Source organism: Trachymyrmex cornetzi, unplaced genomic scaffold (genome assembly GCF_001594075.2).
Source record: "Trachymyrmex cornetzi isolate Tcor2-1 unplaced genomic scaffold, Tcor1.1 scaffold1837, whole genome shotgun sequence".
Lineage (NCBI taxonomy): Eukaryota > Metazoa > Arthropoda > Insecta > Hymenoptera > Formicidae > Trachymyrmex > Trachymyrmex cornetzi.
Window position 1 is genome coordinate 2672 of NW_017296460.1, and position 1537 is coordinate 4208.

Genomic DNA, 1537 nt, shown 5'->3' on the forward strand with positions numbered 1-1537 from the left:
AAATAACACATTCAAACAAATTTATTTCAATAAAACACCATTCTCTAAAATTTTTGGAATGAAATCTCACTCCAAAAGAGTTAAAAAACTGCTACTATTAAAAAAGAGTAAAAAAATTACACCATTGAATAACAATGGCAGATTTTCACTCTTTTCTTGAAGTGAAATTAACTCCAAGAAAAGAATGAGATTATTTTCCTTTGGAGTGATTCTCACTCCAAAACAGTGAAAATCTATTATCTTATTCGAGAGTGCAAATTTTTTACACTTTTTCAATAGTGGAAATATTTTAACTCTTTTGGAGTAAAATTTTACTCCAAGAAAGAGCGCGAAAATAATTAAGAAAAATTTGAAGAACTCATAAAATAGACATACGAATTTATATGCCTTTAAAAATTAAAAATAAACATAACAATTTAGAAAAAGAAATTTAAAAATGTAACAAAAATGTTGACGATAAATTACGATCATAGTTGCATTGATTTCCCATAATTATAAATAAAAGAAAAATTTCTTAATCTACTTAAATTCAACCTACTTAGATTCAATAGTTTATAATAATTTACGTTATCGAAAAAATACACGAAAAAATAAGATTATAAAAGAATTGACTCACCACCGCGTTACCAGTGTCCATTACTAGAATGAGATCGCTGTCCATGACAGTGTTAAGTCGATGAGCGATCGTCAGCACCGTACACTTCTCGAACTTCCTCCTGATCGTGGTCTGAATGAGCTCGTCCGTTCGCGGGTTCACATTCGCGGTCGCCTCGTCCAGCACGAGTATCGGATTATTCTTCACAATGGCTCGCGCCAAGCAGACCAACTGCCTCTAGCCGACGCTAAGATTGGAGCCACCTTCATTGATATGGGCCTCCAGGCCTATCTCCTTCAGCTCGATCACCTCCTCTAGCGCCCGCCACAGCGGTTCATCCGCGTACAAGTCGAACGGATCCAGGTTCCGCCTTAGGCTCCCAGAAAACAGAAACGGTTCCTGCGGAATAATCCTGGTCTTGGAACGCATATCGTGTAGACCTATCTGGCTTGTGTCGACTTCATCGATCTCGATCAGACCATACACATCTGCCAGGCGGAAGAGCGCTTGAATCAAGGATGACTTGCCGGCACCGGTTCTGCCAACGATGCCGATTTTCTCCCGCGAAAAGATGACGAAACCGATAAAAGATCGAAGCAAAAAATATAAATTAAACGTTATTTTAATAATCTAAAGAAATTAGACTGCTTTAGAAACATCTGTAATTTTTCATGAAACTTACAAATTTGTTCATCTAGATAGACGGAAAAAAAATATTATTAGGTATGGGAATAAGTTTCCGCCCATTGTAGAAAGATATCGTTAGTAGCTTGTGTGTTTGATAGAACGGCAACACATGTGTTTGTAAGGTTTGTGTTCAAACTTTTGAGCCCAATAGTTGGCATTCGTTCGAAGCATAAAAAAGAGTAACTTTTTTTGCGTTGAAGATGTCGGAATTTATTCCAAAAAAGCAACATTTGCGGGAAGTTTTACTCCATTATT

General features: G+C 36.6%; 1 pseudogene; it reads right to left on the reverse strand.

Moving 5' to 3' along the window:
- Positions 1 to 1537, reverse strand: part of LOC108759420 (multidrug resistance-associated protein 4-like) — a 4042-nt pseudogene that overhangs the window by 401 nt on the left and 2104 nt on the right.